We start from the raw sequence: 14,561 nt of genomic DNA on the forward strand, positions 1-14,561 counted from the left end.
CCTCTTGCTTCAGCCTGCTGAGTAGCTGGGCTATTTTTAGTAGGGATAGTGTTTGCTCAGGCTGGTCTCAAATGCCTGAGCTCAAGCAGTCAACCTGATTCAGCTTCCCAGAGTGCTAGTGTTATAGGCATGAGCCACCATGACTGACCCCTTCCTTTAGTTTCTATTTGTGTGGAATATCTTTTTCCATCCTTTCACTTATAGACTAGATATATATTTATAGGGCAAGTTAGTTTCCTATAGGCAGCACATAGTTTTGTCATTTTTAAAAATCCATGTAAGCTATTCCATTTTTTAAATTAGGGAATGGAATCTGTTTATATTTAAGGTTATAGATAGGGAAGGATTTAACTTCTGTAATTTTCTTAATTGTTTTCTGGAGGTTGTATATATCCTTTGTTTCTTTCTTCCTCTCTTACTATTTTCCATTGGTGGTTTTCTATAGTGGTAACATTTGATTCCTTTATCTTTCTCATTTGTGTACCTCCTCTATGAGTGAATTTTATACTTTTATACATTTTCATGATGATAGATGTTCTCATGCTTCCATATGTTGGGCTCCTGTAAACAATTCTGGTAAGGCCTGTTTAGGGGTGATGAATTGCCTCAGGTTTTGCTTGTGTGGAAAAGACTTTATTTCACCTTCATTTTCAAAGAATAGCTTTGCTGGTTATGGTATTCTTGACTAATCATTTTTTTTTTTCTTTTTCCTCGGCCTTTGAACATATTATCTCATTTTTTCCCTGTCCTGTATGGTTTCTTCTGGGAAATACATATTAGTCTAATAGAGATTCCCTTGTGTCACTTAATACTTTTCCCTTGATGTTGCTACAATTCTCCTTTTCTTTGACTTTTGACAGTTTGACTGTAATGGTCCTAAGATGTAACCCCCCAAAAGTCTTTTCTATCTGGGAATCTTTGAACTTCCAGTGTCTGGATGTCTGTATCTCTTGCAATAATAGAAAAGTTTTCAGCTATTATTTTGTTAAGTAGATTTTATATGGTTTTTACATATCTTCTTCTTCTGGAAATTTCAGAAGAAATTCCCGAAAGAATTCCAGAATTCTTCCTGGAATTTCACTTTATGGTGTGTCATACATCACATGGAATTTCATCAATTTTTTTTAAATTTTCTTTGCTAATTTCTTGTCTAACTAGATTATTGCCAGTTTTTCCCCTTCTTTTTGAGATAGTCTATTCTTCCTGCTTTTAATTAAGATTTTAATTTCATTTATTGAATTCTTCAGTTCCAGTAATTCTGATTATTTTTTTTTATGACTTCTCTTTGCTGAATTTTTCTTTCAGAGCATGGATAGTTTTTCTGATCTCTTTCTATTGTTTATCTGTGTTATTTTGTAGCTCTCTAAATCTCTTTAATATTATTTTATCATTCCCCCACCACTTTGGCATCTGTTACTGGAGAATTATTATGTTCCTTTAGAGTTATAATATTGCCTTGCTTTTTAATGTTTCTTGTGTCCATACATTGATATCTGCACATCTAGTGTAATAGTTGCTTCTTTCAATTTTATGATTGACTTTTATAGGTTATAGACATTTTTCTATAGATGTATTTATAGTGTTGGATGGAGAAGGTCTTTGGCTTTGATTCTGAAAGGACACAATAAAGAAGTGTCCATATGACTTTTTCTTTTTCATTTGTAATCAGCATCAGTGATTTCTATGAGTTCCTCGGTGGCTTAAACTGTGGTTGCTAGTGGAGGGTGTTGTTAGGTTTTACTGTCAATAGGGGTCCTAGATAAGCCAATTCTAGGGCAACAAAGTGGTGATAGTAGGAAGATTGGGCCTGTCTTCAGGCCTCTGGATGTTATGTCTAGGTGCCAGCAATGGCAAATGCGATTGATTGATCATCAGCCCCTGTACAGTATCTGTGGGTACTGGCAGCAGTGTGATAGGTGGGATGGGCTTGCCTTCAAGTTTGCCCTGTGGTATGTGCAGGCACTGTCTGTGGTGGCCAAGGTCAGGCAAAGGGGAGATCTGGTGGCTTTGTTCTCAGGCCCCATATGACTACACAGGAAATTGCAGTGACAGTGTTGGGTGGGGCAGGCCTAGTCTCAGGTTCCTGGATGGCATGTACGAGTGCCAACAGCAGCAAGCACTTTATGTCAATCCCCAGGCCTCCAGATGACATTCATAGATACTACCCTGTTTCCCCGAAAATAGGACAGTGTCTTATTTTAAGGTGTGCTCCCAAAGATGTGCTAGGTCTTATTTTCAGGGGATGTCTTATCTTTCCTGTAAGTAGGTCTGATTTTCAGAGGATGTCTTATTTTCAGGGAAACAGGGTAGTAGCAGGTGGAGCATACCTGTGCTCAGATCCCAGATGACTTGCATGAACAGTGGGCAGGGCAGATTTTTCCTCATGCCCCTTGATGGTGCATGTGGCCAGTAGCAGTGGCAAGAGGGGCAGATCAATTCCCAGGCTCCCAAACATGGGCAAGTGTCAGTGGTGACAGGTATAGCAGCCTTTCAATACATACATTTTAAAGTAAGTTAATATCAGCCATTGTCTTAATACTATTTGCAAAAAAATACTGATTGGAGGTAGCATACTAAGTTTTGTCTGACCTAGGGAGACTACAGAGAAAGTAGAATTGGAGGCATTGTTCTCGTAAAAAAATAAATAAATAAAAAGAATCCAGGACTCAACTAAGACTCAGACTTTGAACTTCACCTTACAAATGCAAGGAATATAACTTAACGATATGTACTCTCATATTAACCCATAATAAAAATAATTTTAAAAATACAAATCCACTTTGAATTGGAAGGAAATTCTTGTAGTTCACCAAGGATTTTCTTGTGTGTCTGTGTCTTAGAGTCTCTTTACATTAGAGGAAAACCTGATAAAGATGAATGAATAGGAAAAATGATAAAGGAAAGGAGGAGGCAATGAGGAAGAAGAGGTATATTTAGAGCCTATAGCTAATATGAAATTTAGCTTTTTTAAAATGTTTGAAATAAAAAAAAATTCTATTACAAACTCACATGGAATATTCTTGTGTTGTAAAGCTTAATCAATACAGACATATATCTAAAGCGCTTCTGAAATCAGAAACCAATTGTCCCATGGCTATTTGGTAATTTTATTAATTTGTAAATATTCAGCAGAGTAAACTCATTTTACAAAAAGAAATCCATAAACTTGATCAAAGGTGAAACAGTATTTTTGCTTTGGCGTGGTGCATAGTTTGTGGCTCATATATGTCCATAAAACATGGAAGCATGGAAACAAGCATGGACAATGGCAAGTAAAGTGACTGGCTTAATATTGAACAACTATTAACTGGCCAAAGTCAGAATTTAGACTCAGAGCAGTCTCATAGCAAGGTATATGCTCATAATCATGATAGGCTATATCCAATGATTTCAGCAATGTTATCCAAATACCCGAAGTTAACCCCCCTTTCAAAAAAATATTCATATGGAACACACCTGGCACTCACAGATTCAAGACTGCAGAGATTATTTTAGTTGCCCTGGTGTCCAGGTGAGAGGATGGTCTTTGCAGAGAGCACAGCATGGTCATCATTTCTTAAAAACTGTCAGCAAAAAAAATCTAAGTTACTGATACAACTTGATATCCAATACTTTATTTTATCTCTGTTACTAATTAGCTATATCATAAATATATAATGTCTCTTGAATCAATTATAGAATCAATGCCTAGTTTACCCAGTTTATTGTTGTGCCATGGATATTTTGAATTCTATTTGTTCTTCAGACAGGTCGTTTTCCTTTTTTACTTGAAGCTCTTTAAAGGGAAAGATCATGATCCTTGCTTTTAATCATTAACAGTTATTAACGTTTTAAGAATAGTAATTGTCAATAAACATTTAAATTAGCATGAGCTTTCCAGAATTGTACTTGCATTATGAAAAATGCTAATAGTCTTCACTTTCTTGTGGTGAGCAGAGAATTAATAAAATTACCTGTCGTAAAGTTCTTAATGAGAAGAGACATCTGTGGGTTCTACTCAATATGCACCTGCAGAAAAATTTGTTGTAAAAATCTTAAGTGGTCCCCAGCTAATACTATAATCCAATGCCTGCGGAATTAAATATATGCAATTTTTTTAATGAGTCATCAAACAAAAAGGAATCCAATATTTTGATTTTTGGTGTCTGCAGTCTTTTTGGACAATGATGAAGTAGAAAAACAATGTTCTATTTTTTTAAAATAAGAAATACTAGGAGATGCTCTATAAAATGATATTTCCAGTGAGATTTGAGAAGCATCTTATCTTTGCAATGTGTACTTTATTCATTGACTCAAGACTTCATTGCCAGGGTGTATAGGTGAATATGACAATGATAATATATTTGGCAGTACACAGATTGCTGTCCTTCTCAGCTGAAAATGGTGCTTGTGGTGTGATTAGATGCAGATATAAATATGTTTGAAAAAATCTTTGTGCGATAGCATTTTCAACTTGAACAGATGTTGCATCCTTTTTGTACGGATCAGTGACTGCTCATAAATAGCAAAACATACATTATGTTAACATATCACATTGTATTCATACATACAATTTGTTCTGAGAGACTGCGAGCAGAGTAGACTAGAGTAAAAGCCTGAGAGGTTTTATGCCTAATATAACCATTAGCTGTTGCTGCATAGCAAACCATCTGAGAACTCTAACTCCACTGTTTAATTCATGATTCAGTGGATCAGCGAGGTGGTTCCTGTGTGGGTCAGGTGGACTCCTCTTACCCATGTACCTAACTATCAACAGGTATATTGGAGGAGGTGGCTCACTCGGGATGGCATTGGCTGGGAAGATGGGAACATCTTCCTGGTAGTCTTACTTCCCAGCAGATTGTTTGCATGGAGGCTACCTAGGGTTGCAGGATTACAAGAGCAAGTCCAAGTGTACAAGGTCTGTCTCTGGAGCCTTAAGGCTGGAATCATTCTACTGGCCAAAACCTATGATGGTCAGCCATGATCAAGGAGTAGAAAAATGCATTCCTCCCTTTGTGAGAAGAAGAGGTGTAGCCATTTTTACAATTTTCTGCAGATAATATCGTAATTTTTAAACCAGCCTTCTCAAACATTGGTGCTATTTAATGATAACCATAACCATGACCACAAAATAACAACAGCTAACATGTAGGGAGGACTCATTTTGTGCCAGACACTGCATTAATGCTTTATATGGATAAGCTCAATTATCTTTCCAAATAACAATGCAAAGTGGATATTTATTTTCCCCCCACATTATGGATAAAGAGACTACCTCACAGAAGAGTTATGTATTTTGCAGTGTAGTAAAAATCCTTAAAGGAAGATTATCATGATCAAATAAATGTGTGAAATGCAAGGTAAAACAAGATTAAGAGTGTCTGTCCATCTATTCTGTGAGGCTTCTAAGAGTTCTAAATGGAATAATATACATGGTGAATCTTACAAAAGGGAAGGTGATAAGACCCATTTTTGCAAACAAGGAACTATACACTCTTCTTTTTGTGGACTACCTGTTAACATCTTCCATGACAGGGGTATTCTGTGGAATCCACTTTGGAACATGCTCTAATATTGTTTTTAGGCTTTGCACTGGGCATCAAATCACCCTGACTTTATAGCCACATGCATCTTTGACACTGAGAATAAGAAGTGTGTGCAGATACCTTGTCTTGTTTTTTTTTCCTTTGCTCTGAGTTTGCTTATTTCTATATATAAAAAAAAAAAACATTGATAGATATGTAAAAATGAAGTGAGTTGTATCTCTGAATCGCCTTAAAGGCTTTGAGCCAAGTATATTTACATTGCAAAGTCTCCTTCTCCTCATCCTCTTCCTCCCCACACTCTTTTTTTTTTTTTTTTTATTAGCACCCTCTGAGCAGGAACACAGTGTCAAGTATACTGATAGTTGGCACGTAGTACCATAGCATGGCAATAAGATACTGAGAAAGAATTTATACCTGTGCTAAATGCTTCTGAATCATTTACCTGAAGATAGCAAATTAGAAAGCCACCCCTGGGTCCTACAGATGAGGTAGTAGGTTGAAGAAAGTTTCCTCTAATTCTTTGTTAGTATCTGTTATTTAATGTTGCTATGGGTAGAATACCAGACTTGAGGATGGGAAGTTCTGGAATCAAGATGAAGCTATATATGGGAATTTAAATATTCAGGATGAGGAGGCAAGATCTTAACCTGAAAAGCTACATTTAAAAAAAAATGTGTGTGCGCGTGTAGACACACAAAAGTGTATATATACATACATACAGCAGCCTGTGTAGGGATCACATCAACCTCTGCACAGTCAAAAATCCACATGTAACTTTTGACTTCCCCAAACTTTACTAATAGCTTACTATTGCCTAGAAGCCTTACTTATAACATAAATAAAAGTCTATTAACACATATTTTATGTTATTTGTATTATATACTGTTCTTATATTCAAGTAATCCAGAAAAAAGAAAATAATTAAGAAAATTGTAAGGAAGAGGAAATACATATTACTGTACTGTATTTATTGATATCATAAATTTATCTGTTTATAAGATGAACCCTCTCTCTGAAATGGTGGCTACAGACCTCATTCCATGATACATATCAAGCAACTGAATTTTTTCTTATAATGTCATGACTTTTCTGCTTCTTGGGAGATGTTCTAGCATCACTAGTGGGGACTTCGCATTGGACTCATGGTATTACTTAAGGTCTACGGTATTGCACTAAATATATGAAAAATACATGAGAATCATGGGAGATCACATATTCCTGTGATACTCAATTTGCTGGAGATACAGACTACTCCTGTAGAACTGACTAGAAGCACATGAGTTTTAAGGAGACACTCACAGTACGTGGAGCTTGCTGCAATAACAGGAGGTGGCTGGGAAATCATTATACTAGAACAGTGTGAACTAGAGTTAATTTTATGGAGTTATAATTTAATGCTGCATCTTTGTTTACATTTCTTGTGACTATGACACCATGTATAGTCTGTGCATAAGCTTTGATGAATTTTAATTTTTTAGAATAGATTTGTGTGTATTTTGTGATAAATGATAAAAAGATTAATATCTACATATTTTATGCATTCAGGATGTAATTTTTTCTTAATTTTTGATATTTCTAGGCCATACAATTTGTGTATAATTTTTTTCAAAACACACAAGTTCAAATCCCTGTTACTTAAGGACCAGCTGATAATATAATTTGTCTTAGAGACAAAGCACAGTCATCCAATCCACATGCTCACAGACCTCCTCAAGGGTTTGTAAAAGACAAGGTAATGACTTAATATTAACTGAGTATATGTTACCATTTTATTTACTCCTTAAAATGACACAAAGATATATTTTTATACTCATAGCAATGAGTATAAAGATATAGACTAGGAGACTGAAGATGACTAAATAATTTGATCATAGTTACACAGGGACTAAGTGGGAGATGGGTCGAGAACCTGAACCTGTCTCAGTGTGCCCACCTGTGAGGGAGGGGCAGAGCTCCCAGGTGGCAGGGGATGACCCATGGCTACAAGGGTCCCTCTTTATCTTCAAGCATTTTTGTGCAGTTTTCCTGGGTGAGGGGCCTTCTGGTGGGAGGGATGTCAGGTGAGTAGATGGAGGTGGTTATGTTGTTAAGAGTGGAGGGGAATCCTTGCACTTGAACCTGTCCTGACCTAACCATCAAGAGATGTTAAGAAGCCTGGTCATGTGTGAGCACAGGAGCTCTTCCTGAACTCTCAATGCTGAGAAATCTGCTGGTAGACAACCCAAGCTGAGCCTAACTGTAAGAGAAAAAGTCTAAACTTTCTAGTTCACAAGAATGCATTGATCTCTTAGTATGAAATTAGAAATTCGATTTTTCTTTAAAATCCTGGCAGCAGGGATGACTGGGAGCATTCAAGACCAGCCAGAGGCATGTGGTCAGCCCAGGTGTTGGTAACCCTGCATAAGTAATTAGAAGTGGCTTGAGGGCACCTTACCCCTGGTTCCCTATATTATTGCAAGTGGGGACCCACCTTGCTGTTAAATACTGATATACACATATACATCAATGTGTCTACACCATTCCTCTTTTTTTGTTACTACCAAACCTACTATTGTGATTGTTATTTTTAAATTTTCATCTATTTAAAGTCAGATATGGGTACCACTTTCATCGTATGTACATAAATGTATGAATAAAATAGACTCAATCATATTTATTTTTATATTTATGAACATTCTCTAGCAAAAGATGCCCATAATAATTTCTAAATAGTTGCTTATAGAACTAGATTTTTTTTTTTTGTTTTTTTTTGTGGTTTTTGGCCGGGGCTGGGTTTGAACCCGCCGCCTCCGGCATATGGGACCGGCACCCTACTCCTTGAGCCACAGGCACCACCGAAACTTTTTTTTTTTTTTTTTGTCTAAAAAGGAAGCATTTTTAGTATGCTCACAGGCAAATCTGTATAGGCACAGATTTGAACTTTATTTTAATGGGTAAAATATTTTCCTGACCCGCTTATACCATGAATTTATTTGTATAGGCATTCAGTAGACAGCGAAATGGTATCATTCACCTTGATCTGACAGCATTTTCCTGTTTCTGAGCATAAAGAGATCTCTGGTTTTATTCAGTTTCAAATTAATTTTCTAGAACTAGATTTTTAAAGACTTAATTTTTTTTCTTTACTTCAGACTCAAACAATCCCTTAATATCTCAAGATTGGAAAATACTGTTTCTCAAGATAGAATCTTACCAGAATGTACTGTAAGGACAACACCCTCTCCTTCCCACATCAGCAATTTTTCTTGTACACTTGGGAGGAAATATTCCTTTGTGGGCATCCCAAGGGAGGAAGGTAAACATGAGAACCTGGTGAGCTGAAGAACCTGATGCAATAGTGCTCACTTTGCTTCCTGAAGAGCCAGGGCTGATTCATTTAAGCTGCTATCCTCCCCAACAGCACTGCAGAGAATTACGTCCTCCTGAATTCTTCCTTATTTCCAAAGTGCTCATCTTTCATGTGCATCTAGAGCTTATCATTCTGCTTTTCAAATATTGGTAAAATGAGGAAAGGAACATGTTTGTTCATTTAAATTTGTTCTGCATTCCCATAAGCAGTTCTGAAGTCTTAGATCATTGATTCCATTGCCAGAAGATGGCCCAGTTAAAGGCTGATAACAAGTGCTAGAATAACATCTCTCCCAGAGGTCATTGTGGTTCTTTAAGAAGTATAGACAGGCGGCTCGGCACCTGTAGCTCTCATTGAGTAGGGCACTAGTCACATACACCAGGGCTTGTGGTTTTGAGCCCAACCCGAGCCTGCTAAAACAACAATGACAACTCCATATACTAGAGGTGGTGGGTTCAAACCCAGGCCAGCCAAAAACTCCAAAAAAAAAAAAAAATCCAAAAAACAAAAAGAAACAAACAAACAAAAAAAAAAAAACAATGACAGCAGCAACCAAAAAATAGCCAGCATTGTGGTGGGCGTCTGTAGTCCCAGCTACTTGGAAGGCTGAGGCAAGAGAATGTCTTAAGCCCAAAAGTTTGAGGTTGCTGTGAGCTGTGATGCCACAGAAATTGACCCAGGGTGACATAGTGAGAGTGTCTCAAAAAAAAAAAAGTATAGACAAGAGAAACTAAGTAATCAACTGGAAGGTAAATCAAATAATTAGGACTTAGGTCTACAAAGCCACACATTAGGATATAGGAGCTTAGTCTTTAGGGGAATGATGAGTATTATATCACTAAAATAATTTATGTTTGAATATGTTTAAAGCTAATAAGGACGAATAACACCTGCTCATCTCCCCACATAACAGAAGAGACCAAGTTGCACTTCCTCAGAGAGCAAATACTGGAGACAGCTCCTTCCAACCAAACCAGGGTACCTAATTGATTTGGTAGGAGCCCAAGTCTGTCTGAACTAGATATTTACAAGGGCCCTAAAAACCAAGGACCGGGAGGATATGTCTCTCTCTTTCTATTTTGCCAGTACTTGGATTTATGGGACAGGTAAAATGGCCAGTTTTAAGTGTACCCCACATCATTTTAAACCATGTTTTCCCTGGGTCACATAGCCTAGGATTGGGAAGGGCCTGAGCGCAGCTATTGAGTTTTCAGCAGCCCTTTGCCTTTTGCATTTGGTGTTTTCATTAATGATTTGAAAGGACCTGGTGAAGACAGTGCCACTGTATTGCACAACTCCTGGCCACACAAGTGAGAGCTGAGACTTTGTGCATGACGTCAGGCTCACCCTGTGTGGTCACACATGGTAGGCTTGGATAAGCAGAGGTAAGCATTTTCATCCCCAGTACTTCTAAAATGTACTGACCAACAACAAAAAACATTGTTAAATGTACATCACTTACTGAGACGTACAGATTCTTTTAAACACTTTATATCCCTTTTCTCATTTAGTGCCTACAACTTTAGAAATTATTTCTAAACACATTATTTCTGTTTACTATATGGGGAAACTGAGGCTTATGTTTGTACTCTGGCCAAGGTCACACCATTTTATGTGACAGATGTCCCATGATTTAAATCCAGGCCATCCATAGCCAAAATCAGTATTATTCTTCATTAAACTGTCTCCCACTTACAAAACACTTTGATATAAATTATATAACCGTTATGAACAGCACAGCTGTATCAAAAGGATCAGTGGTTTATAGACAAGAAAGGTGAGAATCAATTATTTGGTAATTACCCCCCAACATCACACAGCTACATGTTTCTTTTTTGGTTGGAATCGAAAACATTTTTTTTTAAGTTGAAAGTCTATTGTTCCTTCCTTCCAGTTGTCTGTAGTGGTGGTGTGTAGGTAGAACATGCAAACTTTATTTTATCTGCATATAATGTTCCAAATCAGGCCTCTGCTGCTAAATGAATATTTAATTTTAAACCAGTTTCTTAACCCTCTGAGCCTTTGCTTGTTCATCTCTAAGATAAAGATAGCAACACAGGCTGCCTCACAGACCTATTGCAAATTTTGCATTAAAATGTACATAAACATGACTAGCCAAGCGGCCAGCATCTCAGAGGGACTCAACGTACAATCTCTTACTTTCCTTCCAGTCATCCCTTCTGATTCAAATGAGGTAGTTTCAGGACAAATAAAATAATGTGGAACTTATTTGACCAAGTAAAAGGTATCCCATCTTAATAGTTGGCACCAAAATTCATCTTGGGAAGGGAACATTATTTGTCAAAATATCTTTATAAGCCATTGTGGAAGATGTAACTCTGAGAACAGAGGTGTCAGCAGGTGACCCAGCTATAAAAAGAGAAGGTTATGCTGTCTGGACAAGAAAATTATAGGAATTTAAGTTTTGTTCCTTAAAGGGAAGGAGAGGAGAGAAGGATGGAGAGCGTGGGGAGGAGAGAGAAGAGCCAGGGAGGAAGGGTGATCCGAGGACACATGAGTGGAACAACCAGGCAAAAATCTTCCATAGAAGCTTATAGAAAAAAACATTTAAAAAATGGGAAATCTATCATTCAATTTAAAACTGTTTAATTTGATTTAAACTCTACCAAAAAAATCAAATTTCAGTGCAATCGGCCACACTTATGAATACTGAGTATGAATGTCTTATGTCCTGGCTGGATTAACAGGAAGGAGAAGTAGATTGTCATAGCACGTGGAATAGACCTCCAGCGTGTGAGCTACTCTGCGCTTTCAGAAACCTTGGCATCTTGAGGCTCCAAGACAATGTTTGAAAGGTCTTAAGACACAGATAGTCCCAGCTGACACGTGAATTATATATTTAATTAAAAGTCCACCTAAATGCAGTGGACCAAGTGATGGCTCCAATTTCTGCATCATTTAGATGCATTCGAAGAGGAAAACCTGAAGACACTGAGATAGGCTGAAGGGAAACTTGCCCTTTCCTCTGAAAGTTGGTTAAAAGATTAACTCACACTTAAGCCAGATTAATAAGAGAAAGGGTTTATTGACCATGTATACGGGGAGAAATCAGAATGATAACCCACTTTTCAAATGGAGTTCAGATATCTTTATACCGGCCTTTCAGAGGGGAGGAAGGACATTGAGGAGTATAGGCCATAAACAGTTGCTAGGGGTGATGAATGAGTGGGGGAGAAACAGATGGACTTGTAGATTAACCTTGAAGACAGGTATTTATGGCTTATGGTGTGGGCCAGGTCCACCTACAGTCCCCACTGTCATTCCTGAAATTATTTTGAGTTAACAAGAAGTGGGAAGGGGAGTCAACTGTCCCCTTTGTTCCTCTGATCAGGCCAGTTCAGTTTATGAAGATAGAGAGGAAGCTTCTTCCAATGTTTCTTGACCCTGATTGGCCTTCAATTCAAGATGTTCTTTATACTAGGGACTCATATTTTGAGGTGAAATTTTCTTAGCTCCTTCAGATGCTTAAGGTTTAAGGTGATCAAGGAGTTTAGGCACATCTGAAACACGCCCCTTAACTGTTGATGATGGCCCAGAAGGAAGTAAGAAGTCTCCTCCATTAGATGAAACTGGCTTTAAATCAGGAGCTTCCTGTGGTAGCTCATTTTTTGAATCTTATACATTTTTAACACACTCTATTTTTTAGAGCAGTCTTAGTTTCACAGCAAATTGTAGCATAAAGGAAGAGACTTCCCATATATCCTTACTCCCCATACCTGCAAACCTCCCCCACTGCCAACATCTTATACACAAGTAGTAAGTTTTGTTCTGGTGGTTATAATAAATGAACTTCCATTGACATATTGTCACCCTCATTCTGTAGTTTACATTAGGATTCACTCTTGGTGAATCTTCTTTATTTTTAATCTACAGATGTCTATCACAGTACTAAATTCACTGACTCCCTGCCCCGTAGCACAGTGAGGTGTCCTGTGAGAGCATGTATTGGTGGCATGTTGACACACATCTATTCAGTGCTGATGACAGAAGATAAATCCCAGCCATCTCCCAGACAGGTGACCGGACTTGCTGTGATATTAATATACTCATTCATATTACACATTTTGTCACAGATAAAACCATATATATAAATACAAACATACGTATTTGATTGTTTTAAATGATGATAGCAATATAGAAAGTACAGCTATTAGTTTAGTAACAGATTACAGAAGAGGATGCTGGAGGCTTTCAGGGAAGAAGAAACATTATCACAACTTTGTCCTCAGGATCTGGCTTTTCATTAAATATCAGTCTGAAATAAATCAATTCCATCATATTCTTCTTTTTTGCCCCTGGACTGGTTTTTATAAGATCCATAATAATCTCGTAACACTTGGTATTTTTTTTAACCAGTTCTACTGCAAACAGGTGTTTATCCTCTTTACAAAATGCTGCCTTAAGTTAGGTGCAGATTTAAGAGTTTAATGTGATTTTCTGTTTTCTTATTATGAGTGAGGGATCATCCAATTACACACCTCTCTTAGTCTTCCCCGGTTACATATGGGGAATAATTCATTCACTGGTGGTTTGGTCCAGGCAACAGAGACCCATCCCCTTTCATGTGTTAATTCTCACTGATACCACATTACATGGCTCAGGGTCCCCAGTTGCTATGACCACTAATGCTTTGTGTTGCTAAACCCACATTTAACTTCAATTCTGATACCTTGGTCTTGCAGTTATTCCCTAGCGAGCTTCCCTTTATGTGGGGGATTTCAGAAGCTTAGGGGCCTGATAAGCGATAGAGGCACATGCCCACACATACATACATAAAAGTTGGGGGTGGGGGTCAGTATTTAGGCATTATTCACCTTAATGTATTGCTGCATCTAAAAAGTCTCATTCTGGATTTTTTAAATCAGAATTATCATTTGGATGTTGAGCTTGTGTTTTCATAATGGGATTTTGCTAAATGGTGTGGTTCGCCATCTAATCCATTAGGTGACATTCTTGTAGACAACCTGTGCTTCTAAGTGAAAGACTCAAAAAGATTTCAGCATTTTTTTTCCAACAACCCCCTTCTCAAAGTCTCAAAAGCCTAGATTGAACTTTGTCATGAATAACAAAATACAAAAAAGGAAACATTTTTGATATAAAATATATCCTTTAAATAAAAAAAAAAAAAGAACTAGTATGGCCAGGGAAAGGCAAAGGAAGCTCTATTTTGGAAGCGGTAAGGATGGAGACTAACCAGGATTCCAAACTACTGTCTGTAAACCCAAAGGGATATCTACTACCACCTGCTGGTGACAGATAGAAGCCACTCTGTTGTGCGGACATCTTGCTTTTATTATATTGTGAAAATTCTTAAGATACTTCTGTTGCTTAAATGAGAGTGCACTTAAATGTGCCCCTGTCATTCGCACTTACCTCTCTTTTCTTTTGAGGTCAATTTTATTTCTTCTTCCTGTTTTCCTCTCGGTTTCTAAATCTTTTTCTGGCTTTTCCGGACCTGTGAGAGTTTAGAGTCTCCCAAATGACTTGTTCTTTTTTACATGTAGGTCTTAGACATGATGATCTTGACTACAAATGTTTCTACTTCTTTTAACTTGAGATTGCTGTCTTTAAAAGCTTGCACCTGAGTAATTCTGGTCTTTAGAGGATGTCCCATGCTTAACAGTAATTGTATTTCTCTTCATATCCTTGACTAATGACCTCAT

General features: G+C 37.4%; 1 protein-coding gene across 1 annotated transcript in view; it reads left to right on the top strand.

The window, feature by feature from the left end:
* DCC (DCC netrin 1 receptor) overlaps positions 1 to 14,561 on the top strand; it is a 1,249,028-nt gene that overhangs the window by 480,532 nt on the left and 753,935 nt on the right.

The sequence above is a fragment of the Nycticebus coucang genome, chromosome 19, assembly GCF_027406575.1.
Source record: "Nycticebus coucang isolate mNycCou1 chromosome 19, mNycCou1.pri, whole genome shotgun sequence".
NCBI classification, from domain to species: domain Eukaryota; kingdom Metazoa; phylum Chordata; class Mammalia; order Primates; family Lorisidae; genus Nycticebus; species Nycticebus coucang.